Raw genomic sequence first — 22,014 nt, 5'->3', positions numbered from 1 at the left:
TTCACTTAGAGTACCCTGTCCAGTTTTGGGTCCATCAAGAAAGAAGTGGACAGATGAGAAACAGCCCAAAGTAGAGTGACAAGTTGAGTAAAGGCCTGGTAAACATGATTTATGAAGACAGGCTGAAAGAAGTAAGAACTAGGATTATTTCTAGTTTGGAGAAGAGAAGACTGTTGGGAGATTTGATAGAAGTCTTTACATACCTGGAAGAGTGGTTACATGGAAGACAGAGATTAGACTATTCTCTGTGACTCTGTGGGACAAGATAAAATGCAGTGATCTTAAAGGGCAGCTAGGGAAACATAGGTTGAATATCAGGAAGAACTTTCTCACTGTGAGGGTAGCTAAGCCTTGGAACATGCTACCCAGAGACATTGTGAAATCTTCCTTAAAAAGGTTCAAGGGGAGGTTAGATGGACACTTGGCTGGGAGAGTTTAATCAGGGATGATCCTGCCTTGAGCAGGGGGGTTGTACTAGATGACCTTCTGACATCTATTCCAACCCTATTATTCTATGATTGTATAATAACTATGAATTGGTTTGATCTCCAGCACTTGAAATCCTTCTTTATATAATAAACTTTATTAGAAAAAAAAGAAAACTCTTCTACTTGTAGATCTAACGATCTCAGTTAACAATTAACCTGATCTGCAGATACTAGAGTGCTTATTCTCTTTTCATTTGTAACCTTTATCGGTAATGTTTCATCCACTGGGGAAATGGATTTCTCTGCATTCTTTGAGAAAAAGTTATGGTATACAGTATGGTTTTGTCAGAGTTGCATGCTAAGGTTCTGTATCAGTGACTTGGATTATAACTACCTTTTGAGAACAGTTATTTTACAGATAACTTTTATGGCTGATATTTCCTTTTAGTTTTCTAGAGTTCTGGTACCCTAAACTGATTACAACAACATTGCTGGCTGATGTAAGAGAAATGGATTTTAATACTATACAGTTTCAGTTAAACCCATAATCAGAAATTTCAAGATTTAGTTCTTAAAGTCTGCTTTCTCATAATTTTTGTCATATATTCTGAATCTAATTATGAGAGTTTTGAATACATGGTGTCTTGGAGATTTGATTTAATGCTACATAGATTTTTACTTTTGGGCCTCTGGCAGGTGTTGCACAACAGTAATAAATAGGGTTCCTTATGCAATTTACACAACAAATAATCTGTGTATTGTATATAGAACACAGCTTTATCCTGAGAACTTTGAAGCTGCACACGTTACAAAGGAAGTTAAAAAGGACTTCCCTTGTACATACTAATGAATTACTAGAGGTAATGTAAATATTCCATGTGCTTCAAGGATTTTGAAAAGTCATCAGGAATTGTAGTATACTAATCTAAAAGATTAATAGATTCATAGATGTTAGGGTCGGAAGGGACCTCGATAGATCGAGTCCAACCCCCTGCATAGGCAGGAAAGAGTGCTGGGTCTAGATGACCCCAGCTAGATACTCATCTAACCTCCTCTTGAAGACCCCCAGGGTAGGGGAGAGCAACACCTCCCTTGGGAGCCCGTTCCAGACCTTGGCCACTCTAACTGTGAAGAAGTTCTTCCTAATGTCCAGTCTAAACCTGCTCTCTGCTAGCTTGTGGCCATTATTTCTTGTAACCCCCGGGGGCACCTTGGTGAATAAAACATCACCAATTCCCTTCTGTGCCCCCGTGATGAACTTATAGGCAGCCACAAGGTCGCCTCTCAACCTTCTCTTGCGGAGGCTGAAAAGGTCCAGGTTCTCTAGTCTGTCCTCGTAGGGCTTGGTCTGCAAGCCCTTACCCATACGAGTGGCCCTTCTCTGGACCCTCTCCAGGTTATCCGCATACCCCTTGAAGTGTGGTGCCCAGAACTTCACGCAGTACTCCAACTGCGGTCTGACAAGTGCCCGATAGAGGGGAAGTATCACCTCTTTGGATCTATTCATCATGCATCTGCTGATGCATGTTAAAGTGCTATTGGCTTTTCTGATGGTTTCATCACACTGATGACTCATGTTCATCTTGGAGTCCACTAGGACTCCAAGATCCCTTTCCACTTCCATGCCACCCAGCAGGTAATTTCCTAGGCAGTAGGTGTGCTGGACATTTTTCCTCCCTAGGTGCAGCACTTTGCATTTCTCCTTGTTGAATTGCATTCTGTTGTTTTCTGCCCACTTGTCCAACCTGTCCAGGTCTGCTTGCAGCTGTTCCCTGCCCTCCGGCATGTCCACTTCTCCCCATAGCTTTGTGTCATCCACAACCTTGGACAGAGTACATTTGACTCCCTCGTCCAAGTCGCTGATGAAGACATTACAGAGTATCGGTCCCAGGACCAAGCCCTGCGGGACCCCACTGCCCACACCCTTCCAGGTCAAAACCAACCCATCCACTACAACTCTCTGGGTGCGACCCTCTAGCCAATTCGCCACCCACCGGACTGTGTAGTTATCCAAGTCACAGCCTCTTAACTTGTTCGCTAGTTTGAGGTGGGATACCGTATTGAAGGCCTTCCCGAAGTCTAAGTATACGACATCCACCCCTCCTCCTGTGTCCAGGCGTTTTGTAACCTGGTCATAAAAAGAGACTAGATTAGTCAGGCACGATCTGCCTGCTACGAACCCGTGCTGGATTCCCCTCAGCATAATTTGTCCTGCCGGGCTCTTGCAAATGTGAGCCTTGATAATTTTTTCAAAGATTTTGCCAAGGATGGAGGTGAGACTGACTGGCCTATAGTTGCTTGGGTTCTCCTTCCTCCCCTTCTTGAAAATGGGGACCACATTGGCCCTTTTCCAGTCCTTCGGGACTTGACCTGTGCGCCATGAGCATTCAAATATTCCCGCCAGTGGCTGTGCAGTGATGTCGGCCAGTGCCTTCAGCACCCTCGGATGGAGCTCATCCAGGCCTGCTGACTTAAAGGCATCCAGTTCCTCCAAGTGACCCTGCACCATTTCACGGTCTACGCATGGTAGTCTGGCGCCTTGCTGCTGCCTCTCTACAACCCCAGTGAGAGACTTATCGTGCTCCTCTCTTAGGAACACTGAGGCAGAGAACTTGTTGAGGAGTTCAGCTTTGTCCCCCCTGTCCGTCACCAATTGCTTCTGCCGATTTAGCAGGGGTCCCATTCCTCCCTGGGCCTTCCTTTTACTCCCTATATATCTAAAAAAACAATTTCTTGTTGTCCTTTGCTTGGGATGACATCCTCAACTCCATGGTAGCTTTGGCCTATCTAACTGCCTTCCTACAAGCGTGAGCAGAGGAGGTATATTCATCTTTGGTGATCTCTCCCTGTTTCCACTTTTTATGTGCTCCCCTTTTGGCCCTTAGGCTGCCCTGGATTTCTCTGGTCAGCCAAGAAAGCCTCCTGGCCCCTTTCCCTCTTTTTCCTCGCATTGGGATAGTCTCCCTTTGTGCCTGAAGGATCATTTCCTTAAGGCACAGCCACCCTTCTTGGGCTGCCATCCTTTCAAAACTCCTACTCTACGGTGCGTCCTTGACTAATTGCCTGAGTTCATTGAAATCAGCTTTCCTAAAGTCTAGCACTTTCACCCTACTAGTTACCTTACCCACTCGACGTCTTATGAAGAATTCTATTATTAGGTGATCACTGTCCTCCAGATGGGGATCACTGTCCCCTCCCCCTTTCTTCCCCACCCTGTCCATTCTGTACAATCTATAGCCCTCAATATGTACCTCCCAGTCGTGGGACAAATCCCACCAGGTTTCTGTTAACCCTACTAAGTCATAGGTGTTTTCTGCAAGTAGGAGCGCTAGTTCATCCTGCTTGTTCCCCATGCTCCTATATAGGCACTTGAGCCCTGTGACTGGTGCCTTTGCTGCCCCCCCCGCTCCGAATCCCAAGGGGCCCCTTATTTCTTACCTTCTTGTTGCTTACCTGTGCTGTAGTGCTGGCCGCCCCATGGCTTGCAGGTTCCCAATGTTCTCCTTCTTCAGGCTGGGCTGTCCTTGTGGGTGCCACATGGTTTGGTGGTCCACAGCTTCCCCCGCCCTCATTTTCCCCTCCCCCCGACGAGCCTAGTTTAAAGCCCGCCGGAGGAGATCCGCCAACCTAGAAGGAAACACACGCTTACCTTTGGGGGACAGGTGAAGTCCATCCCAACTGAGCATGTCCCTCGTCGTAATGTGCCGGTCGTTGTCCAGGAAGCCGAAGCCTGCCTCGAGACACCACTGTAGTCCATAAACGATTATGAATACTTAAACACTTCCAAAAGCTACAGCCACCCCCAAATTTGCCATATTCTCCCTGTAGCCTTCCCTCTTAGCACTGCCACCGCCTGCTCCATCCCCATCCACCCTGGGCACCGCTCCAGCCCAGCCCAACCCAAATTTCTTTCCCCATTGCTAAAATGTTATGCAGCTAAACAGAAAATTTAATATATAGAGGAAACGATGAAATTGACTGGACACAAAGTGCCATCATATGCAGGAAGTATAAAAACAAAAAGATGTTCAGGGAAACCTTTGTTTTATTAATAATTTCAGGCCGTTTCAAAATTGCTTCATCATTAATGCTTTTGCAGAGGAAATGAAAAAAGCCCTCCCCCCCTTCTCATCTCTGCTATAGTCATTTCAGGTGGTACTTTTGACAATAAAAGGGAAAACACTGATTTTTCTCATCTCTTTGGGGCTGGGACTGTGATTTTGTTTGGTACTTGTATGGTGCCCAGTGGGATCCAAGCCCATGATTTAAACTCCCTAACTTTACAGATAAGAAACAATAATAAATATTAGGTTATTTTTTGGTAAACAAAAGGCCCAGGTCAGGATCGAAATTCCATTGACTTGGGCAGTGTACATACAATAAATGTGGACAAGTTTCTCTGCCTTTATAAACAGTCTAAGAAAATTGAGTGACAAATGAGGGAGTGGTTGTTAATCAAACAATTATTGTAAATATAAGTATATTGTTCTCTACTTACTACTTTTTTACTTTATTTTGTGATTTCATAAATTAATATTGATACTATCTTGTTACCTTCCAGCCTACCCATCCTTACGGTGCCTTAATATTTATTGCTATGGGGAGAGCAGTATGTGTCTTGAAGGATTTTTAAAAAGATATTTGTAACAGTTATGGAATTTTCTATTGCTTTACATGTTTAAAACTCACTCCTAAGCAATGTGCTTCCCATATGGGGTGAAAAAGATTTAATAATTTCTAATCCTACTTCTCCCCTTTTTTATTATTTCTGTTTTAATATTAGCCCAAGGACCCAGTCTTCAATTTGATACATAAGGGCTGACCTCTATTGCTGGGTGAACAACCCCCACTGTCCTGAATTCTTTGGGGCCTGCAGAGATGCACGGTTACACTTGTGTGTGTCACACTGTAGGACTGATGCTTCAGTAATTTGTAGGGACTGTGTGTAATAGCACATGGAACTGCGTGTCTATTAGTCTGATATTTTAGTTGTTCAAGATGCTTTGTCCCAGGACAGCTGAACATTAAAGTTTCATAGTTTTATAGTTTTATGGTTAGTAGGGTCGGAAGGGACCTGAGGAGATCATCTAGTCCGACCCCCTGCCATGGCAGGAAAGAGTACTGGGGTCAAACGACCCCGGCCAGATGTTCGTCCAGCCTCCTTTTAAAGACCCCCAGGGTAGGAGCCAGCACCACTTCTTTTGGAAGTTGGTTCCAGGTCCTAGCCGTCCTGACAGTGAAATAGCTCTTCCTAATGTCTAGCCTGAAACTACCCTCCGCTAGTTGTGTCCATTGTTTCTTGTAACTCCCGGGATTGCTCGAGGGAACAGGGACTCTCCCAATGCCTGCTGGTCCCCCTTGAAAGTTTTTTGCAGTGTTCCCAGGTTCTGCTTAAAGTAGTGCAGAAGATAAAAAGATCTGAACTACACTAATGCAAAATGAATAATAAAATAGGTACACTAACTGCAAAAATGAATAATAAATTAGGTTTCCCATTTTGCCTTATTTACCTATTATGTAAATTATATGTTGTTGTCACACTTTCAGCTTCCCTAAGTCTCATTTCATATTGACAACACAACTGCATTCTAGCAGATAGAGGAGAATCTGAAGTTTCAGTACCTAACACTTAGAAGGTATGGGAGGCAGTTCATGCTTGTTGTTAGTTGGGTACTTGTTCTGAAATTACTGTCAGTGAGTGGTTGACAGCATAACTGCCAACATAGTTATCTGTAGGTTTTAGAATTAGCCACCTCCTGAGATTAATGGTGCATTCTGCATCTGAGTTATCATTTATGCTTCAGGAAGCCATCACTGTATCAGTTTGTGCAGCTCACATTTTTAAGGGGCTCTTGGAAATGCAAAGCCTTAGAAGATTTTTAATAAACTAAGTCTAATTTGCATTTCTTCTTAGAAGTTAGGTGAGAATTAGACTTTATGGAATGATGGAGTATATGAACCCCTAAATATAATGCATGGAAAATCAGTTTATAACACTATATCCCAGTCATTATATTTTTTGCAAATATTTTTTATTTATGATGCCTTCGTTTGCTGTTAGCGAGTAAATTACTCTGTTGTGTGATCACAGCAAAGCATGCAGATGCATTACTTCTGCTGTTGGTCAGTGGCTATTTATCTATTGGTCAATGGCCAATACTAGGAGAGATCCACAGCATACTTTGAGTATAGATCTTATGCCTTTGTTGGACTACTGGCTATCATACCTTTAGTGGTAGAGGTACACCAATATATCAGTTCGTATCATCAGCACCGATAAAAAGAAAATTGACATAATCGGCAATCAGCTTTTTTTTGGCTGATGTGACTGATAATGGCACTGATAATGCCACATGCACACATGCAGCCGCAACATGCACGCCGCCAGGAATGTAGCCTGGCAGCTTGGAAAGTAGCATTTAGCTGGTAAGTCTGTGGGGGGAATGGGTGTTCGCAGGGCAGATCGAGGCCTCCATGGTGAGAGAGGGAGTGGGGCTGGGGCAGGCACTTCCCAGCCAGGACAGGGCTCAGGATGGAGCCACAGGCAGCTCATCTGGGAGATGCGGGGTGGGGGAGGCAGCTTCCACCACTGCATGTACTCCTGGGGGAGTCATGGGGGGGGGCAAGTGTGCCCCCCAGATTTATGCACGGGGTGAAGGCGGGCTGCCTGCTGCAAGCTATGGTCAGGGGCTGCACCAGCTTCTTGCTGTCAGGGGAGCTAGGCCAGGGCTGTGCTTACGGCAGGCCGGGATGGGGCGGGCGGCAGCAGTGCTGGGGCGGGGGAGGGCTACTGGGTGGGCTACAAGCACCTCAAAATTCACTGTGTCCATGCTGTAGCCCTCCCTCCTTGTGCCGTCACTGCCTGCCCCACCCTTACCCACCCTAGGTACAGCCCCAGTTCGTCCCCAACACCAGGAAGAGGCCAGTGCAGCCCCCAGCTCCAACCCCCAGTGGGTGCCCGTCTTTGCCCCACACACAGATCCAGGGGGCACATGCCTCCCATGCCTCCCCCAGGGGTGTGTGCAGCAGCTGTCCCCCATGCACACCCTGGATGAGCTGCCCATGGCTCCATCCCTCACCCTACCCTCCCCAGCTGGGCAGGGCCTTTATCTTTATCAGTGCACACCTATTTAGTGGACTACTGAGTTAATGGATGCACAGAAGGCTTTATCCAAAGTCCTTGTTCTTGGTGTCAATTTGGCTTTCTCTTTTCAGTAGGTAGTAATATACAGCAAACCGTGATTGTCAGGAGACTGGAACATCTCAGGAAATCAGTAATGGAACAGAGAGCCTTTTGCCTCAATCAGCTGGTCACTGAATCAAATTCAGTCTAGCCCAGTGATGACCAAAAGTCATTGCAATTCAGCAATCTACCTGGAATAAACTGGAATTATAAATGGGTGGTTCTGTTACAAAATGTGTTAAGACTGGCACTTTTATTTCAGGATGTTAGAGATTTAAAAAACTCAAAGCATGTCTCTCTTACTACTGAAGATCAGAAGGAATAAAAATCAAAGATTTTTTTAAAAATTCCAAATAATACTTTTTTTCAATGAGATTTTTTTTCTTTTGTATTAGATTGTAAAATTATGACAGTTTATGGTAAGGCCTAAATTTTTAATATATATATATTTTAAATAGAGTATAACCAAAATGTAAGCAAAAAAATGTTTGCTGCCAGTATTATTGATAGTCAAATCAGTGAGCTCATGGAAACCACTGGTTAAGCATTTGGAACCAGAATTTTTCAAATTATTGAATTGTCTTTGTCAGCATTAGCCTCTTCTGTAGGTTCCAAATGAACATTTCATTCATTCAATTTATTCAACCAGTTCAATAATTAGTTCACCAAAAGTTGAAAAAAAATATTGTGAGTTAAGAAAAAGAAAGCTAAGAAAGCTGATTTGCATCTATGAATGAGGTATGAGAGGATGAGCTCTAATAGGTCTAACTCATTAATTATATACAAGACATCCGTTAATCAGTCATTTAGTGTTAAATGCAAAGTAAGTCTTGATACATCACTTTTTAAATAATATGTCCTGTATATTTTAGATAGCTTCATTTAACTAATCAAATCAATATAAAAATTGTTTTTGTGCTTCAAATTGAACTTAATTATTATTCAAATAGATGCAAATCAGCTTGATTCAGTCCCTATGAATAAAAACTATCTAGTTATCAAAAAAATTCATTTGTTAAAATGAAAAATCTCAGATCTTATTTTATAAAATTAAACTGAACAATAGCTTAACTAAATGTATATAAATAGCGTATTGTCTTACCATTAGGGAGAACATAATCTAGTTGCAAGTCAAAACATTTAAATTGTAATCATCCAGTGAGAATCAGGGTTTGGGGTTTATTGACTTAGATTATGATTAAAACAGGTTATTTAAATCAGTCCTTTGTGATTGGGATCTCTCATTTTTTCAAGAAATTAAGAGATAAACATTGCAGTTGTATAGTAACTGAAAGTTAAAGATTGTAGTTGAATACACTGTTCCAAAAACATCAAAACCACAATATTTAAATTCGATCATTCTTTATCAAACCATTAATTTCTGGGGGCTTAGAAGAGCTTTTTTCCTTGCTTTCATGAAATTCAGATTCCAAGATAATCGATTGCACAGTATATTGTAACCTGTTGTTATGAGTGTGATGGATTATATATGTAGTCTAAGAATTTGTCAGATGTTGAAACAAACACAAATGAACAATTTGGAAACATTATGTTTATAGATGAAAACTGGGATATCATAGACTACAATTTGCAGAGATGGCTTCAGTACCTACAGTATGTTTAAGTCTCATTTGCTGTATATTTTCTTGGCGAAAATACAGATAAAAATCATTTGGAAATATGTAATACACATGCAGATGAGTGCCAGATTTTCTACTTTAACCTATTTATATACCCTTTGTATTTGAGTTAGAGAAGACTGATTTAGTTTCAGTAATTGGAAATATATTTGGAGTTATGTTGGCACTAATGTAGAAACTTGCTATTTGGAATACTTAAGTTTGAGCTCCTTTATCAGTCAAGCTATTTGAAAGCATGTGTACTGGAGGGAGAGAGGGAAAGCCAAATTATTGGTTTTTGGCAGAAATTGTGAATAGATGAACACATTATATAACATTAAAAAAGAGGAGATTTATTTTATGTCACTGGCTTCATGGTAACCATTTTGTGTTCTGCTGCCTCATGGTAACTTAACCCTGTTCCGGTAAAGGTAAACTCTTCAGCTTCTACTTACTGCAGAAAGGAGTACACCGACGGAATAATTCTTGTGAAGCAGCTGACACATGGCAAGTCATCCCTTCCCCCATCTGTCTTGTTATAATTTTTATGTCCAGATCTTAAGTTTCAAAACATTTTGGTCTTCTACCTCAAGAGATGCTTAAAAGAAAAGCTTTTCCTGATTCATTATGATACTACCACATTTAAAAAAAACGTGGGCCAAGATGCTTTGATGGAATACAGAAAAGCAGAAGAACAGGTTGCTTAAAATAGATGAATTACCTTCTCTCTCAAGGTTGGACAGAGTGCATTTAACCAGTTTAGTAAGAAGACCTGCAATCAAACCTCCCACAGCAGTTTTAAAACCCTTTTTTATAATCTTGTCAGTCTACCATACTGCTCATCTACATCAGTTAACTCCTCCTTTCATTTGCTGTCTCTAGCTAATACAGTTCCTGCTGCATGTAGCTACTCTCCCACTTTTCCAGTTAGCTCAAACCCAGATCCCATATCTACACCCACTTCCAATGATATTTGTTTTAATATTGACCCTCTATTAATTTTGGCCCTGTCAACACTTGTGCACCTCTTACAGCGCCATTTCTAATGTCACATCTAACCTCTTTCCCCATCTAATTTCCTGTTGCTGGGAGGTGGACAGGATGCCTGTTCCGTCTCCTAAAAGATCATAGCCATTTATGATTTCTTCATCCTTCACTTCTTTCGGCTCCTAGTTCTTACACAGGCCTGGGTCCCTTCATCCGACACCTATAGACTTGTATTCTCTTATTCTGTCTGCTTGGGATCTGCTTTTGTCCTGTCCTGTCTCTTCTGTTTTTACTCCCCTGTTCCCTTATTTTTGCTAATTTTAATAGCACTGCGTTCAGCTTTCCTTTTCCCATTTGTGTTCGTGCCTCATCAGCTTTCCTCTGATTTTGACACCTCTCTCATCTCTTTTCCTCCTCCCATTCTCCCACAACTTTCTCATTCACCAAAAGAGGTCACTGATTTTCATGATAAATCCAAAGACTAGTAGAAGTGAATTTAAGCAAATGTTCTAAAATGCGATAGTAAATTATCAACCAGATAAAAACTAGAAATGCTGCAATACTTATTAATGACCTCACCCATGCAATAAGATTTGTTGTTCTTACTATTATTAGCATTGATTTCAGTACAGATAAAACCAAAGATCAGCAATGGCTCATACGGGTGTGGCTCCAATATAGCTTCACTGCTGTTAGCAAAGAACCCATTTCTCTTGCTGTGTTTTATCCTGCAAGATTTCTCATTATATCATCATCTTCCAAGTTCCAAAAATGATCATATCTAGCTCAAAATTTCCATGTGTCTGTCCTATTTTTACCCAAACAACAAAACCTCCTCCTTTCTTTGTTTACCTACAATCCAGGGGTGTCAAACTCATGAGGCCCAGTAGGCCAGGTGAGTAACACAGGGCCAGTCTGTGGGCCAGATGAGTGACATGGAGCTGGTCCTCGTTCCAGTGTGGGCCGGCAGACTAGCCGCACACACCAGATCCAGTGGGGCAAGGTGGTAAAAGCAAGAAGATTGGTGTGTTAATCTACCACCATTCTTCTTACCTTTTTATGTATACTATATTCTTTATTATGTATATAGGTATCTCCCTTCCTTTGCCTAAATCTTTACACCTTCCATTTTGACTTCATTTTAACTGGCTTTCCTTTACTTTGTCACTTAAAGCATGATTCCCTGGAAAATTATTATGCTTGTACCTGATATAATTAAACTTTCCACCACCTATAACATTACAGTTAATTTCATTCATTTCTAAGCGCCCTTCCTTAATTTCCCCCCAAAATCCACTCCCTTTGCTCCTACTCTCATGCTGCACAATGTCTCTGTTGGAAAATGCATCACTATTCTGCTTGCTTTCACCCTAAATGTCTTCTCTTTTCCTCCATTTCTGCTATATGCCTAGCTGAATATCTTGAATTGTTCAGCATAATTAAACCTCAGTCACCTTCTTGCCATTTTCAGTTCACTTCTCAGACCCTTTATTTCCCCCTCCTCATGGATTTCACCAAAAAAAAAAAAAAAAAAAGATTGTGGCTCTCTCTCCCTCTTCCCATCAAAGACGCACAAGTTTCTTCTCTTCAAATACTTCCACTTGCCTCAGTGACCTCCATCTCTTGATCTCACTTTTGCTGATTCTCATCCCCTTCCTTGTTGCTCTCCTTAGCCTGACACTCGACTCTGGTTTTTTTGCTCCCAATAGAAACATGCTTTAGGTTTCTATCATAAATATTGCTGCTCTTGTGGTCGAAATCAAGAGCATAACAATCTTCATTAAATTGCTCACACAGGAAACAATGCTGGAGTCACCCTGGTCTGGAGATGGAACCCCTCCATCGGGGGGCTAGGGAATGTTCCCTCGATCAAGGAGCACCCCAGCATGGGGATGCTGTTTATCCCAGCAATTTCCACTTGTAAAAATGAACACCTGTTCATACTCTTAATCTCTTTAGAACAAAACAGCATGCTTTATCCCACTTAGCTCTTCAACTACTACCACATTTTCCTTTTCCTATTCATTTCTATTCTCCTCAAACATGGTATTTGTAATCAGTGACCTGATTCTCTTCCTCCAATTCTGTTTCATTTTCCTACCCCTTAAACTTTTGTCGCAGATTCTTTTGTCCCTTCTTAGCCAATCTCAATAGTTTTCTGTCATCATCAACCTTGACTATCTTCAACAATGTCAACAGCACCTATCCTGAAATCTTGACCTCCTTTGGCTTCGGTGCTTCTGTTCTCTTCTTACTTTTATAGTTCTTCTTTCTTCTTCATTATAATTTAAGGACATTCCTCCTCATCCATATCCAGATCTGGAGTGATTTTGCTTAACTCTGCCTCTGGTCCCCTCCTCCCACACCTTCTTGATGAGAAATTTCACCTATAAGCATAAATACAAATAAATAATAATGGACCTGTAAATGTACTTTTCCCTATTCATAGATTCATAGATGTTCGGGTCGGAAGGGACCTCAATAGATCATCGAGTCCGACCCCCTGCATAGGCAGGAAAGAGTGCTGGGTTTAGATGACCCCAGCTAGATGCCTATCTAACCTCCTCTTGAAGACCCCCAGGGTAGGGGAGAGCACCACCTCCCTTGGGAGCCCGTTCCAGACCTTGGCCACTCGAACTGTGAAGAAGTTCGTCCTAATGTCTAGTCTAAATCTGCTGCCTGCTAGCTTGTGGCCATTGTTTCTTGTAACCCCTGGGGGTGCCTTGGTGAATAAAGCCTCACCAATTCCCTTCTGTGCCCCCATGATGAACTTATAGGCAGCCACAAAGTTGCCTCTCAACCTTCCCTTGCGGAGGCTGAAGAGATCCAGGTGCCCTAGTCTGTCCTTGTAGGGCTTGACCTGCAAGCCCTTAACCATATGAGTGGCCCTTCTCTGAACCCTCTCCAGGTTATCCACATCCCTCTTGAAGTGCGGCGCCCAAAATTGCACGCAGTATTCCAACTGCGGTCTGACCAGCGCCCGATAGAGGGGAAGTATCACCTCCTTGGATCTGTTCGTCATGTATCTGCTGATGCATGATAAAGTGCCATTACCTTTCCTGATGGCTTCGTCACACTGCCGACTCATGTTCATCTTGGAGTCCACGAGGACTTCAAGATCCCTTTCTGCTTCCGTGCCACCAAGCAGGTCCTTCCCTAGGCAGTAGGTATGCTGGACATTTTTCCTCCCTAGGTGCACAAATCTATATTTGTGAATAGATGTGTTTCAAGAAATCTTAGTTAGTTATTTGTATATGCATTTACATGATTGAGCCCTAGGAGCATATATCCACTATTGATTGGTTCCAAGTAAAATAGTTTATTACTAACTGTCAAAGCAAACACCAGAACAAGTGTCATAAAAGATACAAGTTGTATTTCTTGTTTTGGTAGCTTTTCCCCAGCAGTTTTACATGCATGGGCATCTACAGCATTTCAACTAAACCTCACAGTAGGGAAACTAATTGTATATGTATTCTTGCTTTCAGGAAAAACACTATTCTCAATTCATATTTTGTATAATACATAGGGCTAATATTTAGGGTATGTGACCTAAGCAACAATGAGGAAATGAGCAAAATCTCTTCATTTTTAGAGGCATTCTTCACTTGATCCAACAGATAGCAATCCCATTCTGATTTTGATATGCTGAACTGTTATCAGATGTTCTAAGATTAAAGACAGGCCAGAGCTAGCTGGGTTTCCAAAATCTCATCTTTTTTATTCTGTTCCAGTACAATAGTTTATTTCTTATGTTCTTCATAGTCTTTGATATATTTACTTACAAATGGTGAGTTTTGAATCTGGAAACAGGTGATGATCACTCTTATTCTTTGCCCCCTCAAAGCCCCTTGTACGTCTTAAAGAGCTTCTTTAGTCTTGTAACAGGAAAAAGTGTAGCCTCTTATCTTGGTATCTTTTTCTAAATAGCTAGTAATCACAGAATTTTAAAAAGTCACTCAAAAGTTCCATAAAGTTATACAAAAGAAATTCCTATTGTGTATGAAATCCCAATGGGCATATGGTGAGTTCCCTGAAGAAGACTGATGTGTTGAAATGTTTGAACATAGAGTCTACTTTTGAGAATTACTTTCTGTATGTGGGCTGACAGCCGTGACTGCTGTGAACCTCAGAGTGGGGGGTGGGGGGGGGAGGGGCTGAGGAAAGTAAAGACACATTTCAAGTATTATGTGTATAGAATATAAATAAAAAATGTTTTAGGATTTATTTTTTACTCTTTAATGATACTCCTTAGATATTTGAAGGGTGTGGGGGGTAAAAAACCCTTTCCTTGTTATATTTGCCTCTGCAAGGTTTTCTTTCACCCATTTTTTATGATGCACAGCAAACAAAGTTTTTCCTTTGATGCTTGCTTGCTTGCTTGTTACATTTTAAAATGTATTCCATTAATCTTTGTCTTGTTTATTAATATTTTAACTTATTTTTTTACTCATACTGGTGTAACAAATGGAAAAATCTATTTGATGTGACTGGCCCCAGAGACTCTGGTTTCTGCGTATCCACAGCCAAAGTTCTTAGTTCAAGTGTTTGATATCATTGATTTTGGTTTTATCCTGACCAACAGTTCTTGTGCACATAGGATTCATTATACAAGGATAGTCTGCCTGAACTTTGTGAGGTAATCTGTGTGTAAAGAAGTTTCACTTTCTGAAATGAAGTGTACTTATAGTTGGTATAAGGCCTTTTACTTGACTAGCTTTTATATATATCCCATTTATACATTTCCTTAACTAAATCCTACCCAAATATCATCTTTGTTTTTTCTCATGTAATTAAGATATACTGCCATGACTAAAATGTGAATGCATTTAAGCCAGCCATGTAGTTGTTTTATACTGACCTTTCACATTCAAACAGTGCCAGACTGACTTTTATTATACTTTTTTTAGCTAATTTTAGCTATTTGTGATTTTAAAACTTTTTATTGGATATATCACACAGGGTTTTTGGTAGTAAAATGGAAAGTTAAAAACAGGGATTTAACTTTAATGGTCTAATGCAGTGGTCACCAACCAGGGGATCTCGACCCACCAGTAGATCTCGGCGCCTCTTGGAGTCGATCTGAGGCTGGGATCGGGGGTCAAGTGCCCGTGTGCATGCACACCCGTGCCCCAGCCCAGCAGGTCAGTCCATGGGGAAGAGAAGATGTGGGGGCTAGATTGAGGCCCCCATGGTGAGGGACAGTGCTGCAGAGGCAGGAGAAGGGGTAAATTGAGTGGGGTTCTGGCCGGGTGGGATTTACCTACTGGGGAGGCATGCCCCCAAATAATTTTTTCTCCCTCTGCCTCCATTTCCCCCCCCCCTTTCCCTCCCCACAGATTCACCTGCTGGTTGGGGGGAGGAGTAGGGAGGGACGTTGGAGTGGTGCATGGTACATCTTGGGTTGCTTTTAAATGCCAAAGGTGATCACCTACTTTAAAAGGTTGGAGACCACTGCTCTAGTGATAGGATAAGATAGGCAGCCATCATTACTCAAATGCATTAGGTTCCTAATGCCCATGACATTCTTTAGGAGTTATGTTAGGAGGCATGTTGGGAGTTATTTTATTATTGTTATGTTTATTATTATTATTATTCGGTTTGCAATCAGCTCTCACCTTTTGCCTGTAATTATTAATGTAAAAACAAAATAGATATTTATTGATATTAAAATTAAGTGTATTTTTCCTGTCATTATTGACTAAAAAAGAGAAATCTAGGGGTGAGGTTTTCAGAAGCCCTCAATTTTGGCTTGGCTCTGTTTTCGGCCTGAGTGGATAGGAATTTTGCCATTGGCCTCGGTGAGAATGGAGTTAGGTTGCTGCTGACAGATTTTCAAACCTACTGTCTTTTTTTCCCTTCTGTTTTGTATTGCAAATCAAAGAAATATATATACTGAACAGGATGCTTGTCTCTTCACTCTAGGTGCCCTTAGCATACATGTGCCAAAAAAATCTCTATCAGATATATAAAATATAACCCCCAAAAGCCTCCATAATAACAAAACTTGGACAAGAACAATGTGTGTAAACTGGCTTTGTATAAATTAGGTGAAAATTAAATCAAAGTTTTGAAGTATATGAGGATTGAAGTTTTGTAACAGCCTTCCAGTAGAAATAATGGAAGCTAAAAACCTAACTGGTTTCACAGCAAAATTAGATGCATTTATTAAGGGATTATATGACATGGTTGCTTAAGATGGCAAAGGACTGGATACAAGGACCTGAAAATTCCTTTTTAGTCCTATTTCTTGTTTAATCCCTAACCAGGTAACCAGGAAAAGTAGAAATTTAAGATACCCTCTCTTTCTAATGGCTAGTCATGTTTACAGTTTGTTCATCCTAAATACCTTTTGTTGGAAACTTTGAAACATTGTAAAATGTATTAGATTAATTTCAAACAAAATTTGTCCTGAGCCTGGTGTCTCCTACATAAGGGAGACATGTGATACTTGTAGAATTCAGGAAATCCTGTTGATTCATTCTGAGAGTGTTTTTTGTCCACATAAATCTTATCTATGTTAGGATTTCTCGATCAGAATATATCGTTATCTAAGAACCCTGCACTACAAGGTTTTAGTGAAGATATTATCCTGCGTTATCCTGTGCTAACATTATGTCAATGCATTTTTTCTTTCTGCTGTTGACTCTAGTATTATGGAAACTAGAGGATAAGCACTTTCTGGTGATATGATCTGCAGATATAAATGTATATTGTCTACTGTGATAGATCGAAGAAGGAACAATGTATTAATATTGAAAGGCAATAAAATAAGTAATTTCCTACAACTTTTGTATAGTCCGCAGTTCTAACCTGGGCTAATGACAGGAAAAGTTGTCAGCATAAACTAGTTTGCCACTCTCATGCAGTAAAGCAGTATTGATGGGAACATAGTAAGAGCGTGATGACAGCAATGCAGTAAGGCCTGACTAGTGCTCTGGTGCAAAATGCTGCCAGGCATATGAAAAAATGCAAGCATAACTGAAAAATAATTCTCTTCAATATCTACATGAGGCCACTGTTAGACATGTTAAGATGCCAAGGGTTCAGCTGCCATTAGTGTGCTGATTACACTCAGCTGTGTATCTCATTCTGGTGCATCTCGTTCTGGCAGCCGCTATCATTGTGATGATGTCAGAATGCCTGAAGTAAATTGGCTTTTGGATGAAGAGCATCTGACTCAATGCGACTGAATTAATGCTGGTTGGAACTGTTTTAAAGAACTGGCAGAAGTGTTTATCCCTTTCACTGAAAGCTCCCATTCTTCAAAGTGGTATAAAAAGCCAGGGCTTGGTGCAGCTCTTCAATAAGCTTAGAAATTCAGTATCTAAAAATGCTATCTTTCAGCTCTGTTCTTCTATGAATCTCCAGGGATCTGGCAGTAGTGATCTGCATGTTCATTTCATTATAATTGTAATTCACTGCATTTGAAGTGGAATGTAAATACTTTGCACAAGGTCTGGTTGGTACAAAATACAGCGACCCACTTTATCTATGGCTTTGGCAGGTCTGAGCACATCAAACCTGTCTACTGCTCTCCAGCCAGCTGCCAATATTAGCTTAAGGCTTTGGTCCAAAACATTGAAGTAATTAATGGAGCCAGCCCCAGCTACATAAAAGGCTGAATTTCTATTCATGAACTGTCAGAACAGCTGAACTCTCCTGGGATAGTGCAGACCTGGAGAAAGCTCAGGATAGCGTGGGGTTGGTGGTAAAGCATTCTTTGCTGAGGGGATCTAGGCCTAAGACAAACTCCTAGAGCAGATGAGGTGAATGCAGAGCCCTGGTTGCGTTAAGAAATGCAGCCAAAACATTGCCCTTTGAAAAGATCTTTCCATTTTAAGGAAACTTAAGTACATTTAGGTGTAGAAGATGTAACCTGCCTTGTTCATCCTAATGGTATATTAAGGTATGAAAGTATGAAGATATTTCATGCCACAGTAAGGAGTCATCTGAGCTAAATTTATAGATCCTGATACAACAAAGATGCATGTGATGTAAGTTTGCATAAATGGTAATCCTATTTACCTAACATCAGTAGAAGTTCTTTGTTGGCTCAGGGTGGCTTACTTATTGATGTAAATTAGTAGGGCCAAACTATGGTTTGGTCACTCTTGACAGAATGATGTTTAACACTGCTGCTCTAATAGGTTCCATCTTGCTTCCGAGTTTGGCTTGACATTAGACAAACCTCTGTGTTAAAATTGTATTCCAGCATGTGCTCAAAGGTAACTTGTCATTAATTCTTTTTATGGTCAGCAAATATGTCAGAAAAGAACATACTAAAAGTTTTTGTGGATATTTATTCTAGTAGTCATGTTTGACTCGTTTGCTTCAGTTGGTCAGTATTTCTTTCTTATAGTAACTATTATGAGAAGTGATCACAGTGTTTCTGCTTTCTGACTAGCTGACTGAAACATAAGATGACACTTCAAGACCATTTAAAATTGAATAACAAGTAAAAGCAATAACTGACAAAAATGCTATGTACAATTCACCAAGATTCACGAGGTCACATTAAAGAGTATATTCTTGCCTGCCACATAAGCATTAACATATTGGTAGATCCTTGAAATTGTCCTAAACCTAAGTGTGACTATGTATCATCCACAAGTGAGTAAATGAGGCACATCTACACATGCAAATTCTCTGCGGTGGGTTTATTATAGAGTAATTTACTCTAGAGTAAACCTACCCTGGGCAAGCATCTATATGTGTGTAAAAGCAGGAGCAGGTTTGCTGCTCATGGCAGCAGTCTGCTTCCCCCCGCCCCGCACTGGACCTGCACCAGCCAGGGGGAACTGTAAGCTCCCCTGTGTTCTAGCCCAGGGACTGGCAGGGAGCATGGAGCCAGGAGATAGATGTCTCCTGGTGGGGGCCGAGTGATTGCTTTATACCCCTGGAAGCTGCCTGCTGCCAGGGTAGGATCTACCACCAGAGCCTGGGCAGGGACAATGTCCCCCTGCCCTGGCATCAAGGAGCTCCCAGCCCCCACTCTGTGATCATGGACCTGGGGCTGGGAGATAACAATCGTCCAGCTCCTGCTCCGTGATCGCAGAGCAGGGCCTGGGAACTCCCTGCTGCTGGGGCAGGGGGACATTGTCCCTGCCCGGGCTCTGGTGGCAGAGCCCGCCCCAGCAGGCAGCTGGCAGCTCCCAGGGGCAGGGAGCAATCTCCCGCCCTCTGCTGCCTGGCTGACCAGGAGCAAATTTGCTTCCAGTCAGCCATCTACATGTACCATATTGTGCAGAAATTTATTCCGACTAATTTGCTATTTGCATTTAGAGGTTGCAAATTTACTTGAAATTAGAGCAAATTAGTGTGCAGTAAGCACCTGCACATGTAAACACACCCAATAAAAACTAGTTTTTTGACTCCTGCTTCAACTTCCTATCATAAAACGAATGTGGATGTTTAATGAGGACATAAGACAAAAATTTGTGTGTGTCTATGTGTGTATACATTAAAGTATATACCTCGTGCTTATTTGTACATAAATAAAGGCATGATAACAAGATTATCAAAGTTTTCCTTGACATAAGTTTGATATATGGATGATTTGATTGAGAATATAGACTGAAACAAGTAAGTGCCTATAAAAACTCAGTATCACCCTAGTTCTTGGTGTACTCTGACATGTATATATGTAAAAAAAAAAAAGCACCCTATTTTATTCCTTCCTGCAGTTAAGACTAGTAGCTGTGTTGGTTTATTTAAAGCATAATTTATTTAGCTAATACCACACGCCAGTTGTATCTAGAGACCAGGTAGAAGGAGAGGAATAGGTAAAGACAAATTTTCAAGTGTTTCAAAGAATTGTGCTATAATCTAATTCAGAATGCTGCTCAGATATGAGAACTCATCAACAACAAGACAATTTCCAAAATATTTCTCTGTTATACTATCACCGAGTTTAATTTGCCTTTACCTGAAAGGCTGTATAATATTGTAGGAAAAGATGAGCTAGAGAACAGTAATTTTGTGAGATAGCAAGAAGAATCTAATTCCCAAACACCTTCCACAATATTTTATTTTTTGTAATTTTGCTTCAAAGTAGCATCTGCAGTTCTTGGTAATCCGTGTGCTGTTTAGTTAGTGGTTATTTTTCCTTAGGTAGTTTCCAGTGCTATAGAATCTGACACTGCTTTTATTGGTTTTATATACCACATTAGTTATGCAGTTTCTTTTCTTTTCTAAGTACTTTGAAATGTTCTAAAACCAAGTGCACTAATGCTGAGCATATTTCTTACTGCATTCTGATAGCAAACCTGCTTTTTCTATCCCCCACCCCCTACTTCTTCCTTTTAATTCTTCACAGCCTTTTCAGTTTGTAGAGGGAGCTTCATTGGGGAAGCAATGAGGGACTTCTGCAGTGGTGACTAATCTACATTTTTCTTCCCTATTGCATGCCTGCCTACCTCTCCTTTCCCCCCCCCCATGATTATCCAGGGAATTTTGCTGTGGAAAACATAAAGGGGCTTTTCTACTGTGCCATGTTGTATTTACGTTCTGCCATGTTCTCTTTAAAACATAGTTTGGATATGAGAAGAAGGATGTAAAATATTAGAAATTTAAATAATCATTAAATATTAAACATTGTAAGTATAACATGATAAAGACATAGATGGCAACTTGGGCAGCAGTGGCCACGAGATGATTGAGTTCAGGATCCTAAAGAAAGGAAGGAAGGAGAGCAGCAGAATAAGGACTCTGGACTTCAGAAAATCAGATTTTGACTTGCTCTTAGAACTGATGGGAGGCCAGTCTGAGGGGGAGAGCAACCCATGAGTGTTGGTTGCACTTTAAAGGAACCTTAATGAGAGTACCGGAGCCAACAATCCTGATGCACAGGAAGAATAACAAGTATGGCAGAAGACCAGCTTGGCTTAGCTAACTCTTCAATGAGTTAAAACACAAAAAGGAAGTGGAAACTTGGACAACTAGGGAGGAGTATAAGAGTATTTCTCAGGCATGCAGGAAGGCTAAAATGCAAATAGAGTTCCAGCTAGCAAAGGACATGAAGGGCAAGAAGAAGGGTTTCTACAAGTATGTCAGCAACAAGAGGAAGATCAGGGAAAGTGTGGGTCCCTTAATGAATGGGGAGGCAACCTAGTGACAGATGATGCAGAAAAGGCTAAAGTACTCACTGTCTTTTTTTTACCTTAGTCTTCACAGTTAAGGTCAGCTACCAACTACTATACCTGGCAATAGAATTTGGTAAGGAGGTGAGCAGCTGACAGTGGCAAAAGAACAGGTTAGGGACTATTTAGAAAAGCTGGACATGTACAAATCCATGGGGCCAGACAAAATGCATCTGAGGCTACTGGGGGAGTTGGCCAATGTGATTGCAGAGCCACTGGATTATCTGTGAAAACTTGTGGTAATCAGGAGAGGTCCCAGATGATTGGAAAAGGGCAAGTATAGTTCCCATCTTTAAACAAGGGAAGAAGGAGGATCTGGGGAACTACAGCCTCAGCCCCTGGAAAAGTCATGGCACAGGTCCTCAAGGACTCCATTTCTAAGCACTTGGTGAAGAAGGTGATTAGGAACAGTCGGCATGGATTCACCAAGGGCAAGTTATGCCTGAACAACCTGTTTGCCTTCTATGAGATGACTGGCTCTGTGGCTGCAGGGAGAGCAGTGAATGTAATATACCCTGACTTTCACAAGGCTTTTGATACGGTCTCCCACAACATTCTCACAAGCAAGCTAAGGAAATATGGGTTAGATGAATGGACTGTAATGTGGATAGAAAACTTGCTGGATTATTGGGTTCAGAGGGTAGTAGTCCATGGCT

General features: G+C 41.3%; 1 protein-coding gene across 1 annotated transcript in view; it reads left to right on the top strand.

Annotated features, from left to right (window-relative positions):
• The window catches only part of DDX10 (DEAD-box helicase 10), a 337,218-nt gene that overhangs the window by 289,835 nt on the left and 25,369 nt on the right, over positions 1 to 22,014 (top strand). The gene's annotated exons all lie outside the window — the stretch shown is intronic.

Source organism: Alligator mississippiensis, chromosome 1, assembly GCF_030867095.1.
Source record: "Alligator mississippiensis isolate rAllMis1 chromosome 1, rAllMis1, whole genome shotgun sequence".
Classification (NCBI taxonomy): domain Eukaryota; kingdom Metazoa; phylum Chordata; order Crocodylia; family Alligatoridae; genus Alligator; species Alligator mississippiensis.
This window is presented reverse-complemented; position numbering and strand designations above follow the sequence as displayed.